Source organism: Penaeus monodon, chromosome 29, assembly GCF_015228065.2.
Source record: "Penaeus monodon isolate SGIC_2016 chromosome 29, NSTDA_Pmon_1, whole genome shotgun sequence".
Lineage (NCBI taxonomy): Eukaryota > Metazoa > Arthropoda > Malacostraca > Decapoda > Penaeidae > Penaeus > Penaeus monodon.
The window spans coordinates 9,677,718-9,678,460 of NC_051414.1; the positions used below are offsets into that span (position 1 = coordinate 9,677,718).

The following is a 743-nucleotide window of genomic DNA, read 5'->3' on the forward strand; positions in this document are numbered from 1 at the left end:
ATTAGGAACATTACTGACTACAAATCTGTTGGGGTTTAACCCATTTATGCTGGTATGACTTCCTATCATGTTATGGTTAAGGACTCCTTGTGCCATAAATGTAATGTTTTGCACAAAAACATGTGTGCTAAAAGTAGGTCTCTTTTCAGCCTTATTGACAAACTTTTTTATGCTGAAACCAAAAGCATAGAGAGCAGGAATTTTTTTATATTTAAGTTTCCTGTATTTCTGATTTTTCCCTGCAGCTGACTCTGCATGCACCCCACAGTATGGCAATGGGGGGTTTCATCGTCACTCTTTGAAGATGGGAACTTATCCTAAGAATTTAAGACAAATATCTATTCTGTATATTCCAACAATATAAAACTCTGACCAATTCCTTATTTAAGTATAAGGTTAATGTTTACAAAGGAACTACACCTGGTTGGGAGAAATAGCAATCAAAAAGGCATCTCAGGGTAAGGCTCCTGACTTGGGAAATAGGACAACTAGTAAGGGGTTTGGGGCTAATGCCCCTGGGTTGTTCATTTGTGCATTAAGGATGGGGTTTAAACCTCTGTTCATTCAAGTCACAGTCCAGGTGTAAACTGTTACCTAGTAAAAATCCGAACACACATCTTTCCTGCCAGAATAAGGTAGATGAGGTGGAAGTTAGTTGGTCATTGTTAGAACTCAAAAATGCTAAACACTGTGCTGATCAGATAGTGATGCACGTGTATCTTCTAAGTGATTAAGCACATTCT

General features: G+C 38.1%; 1 protein-coding gene across 1 annotated transcript in view; it reads right to left on the reverse strand.

The window, feature by feature from the left end:
- The window catches only part of LOC119591726 (tubulin-specific chaperone D-like), a gene marked incomplete in the record, with an annotated part of 16,121 nt that overhangs the window by 14,901 nt on the left and 477 nt on the right, over positions 1-743 (reverse strand).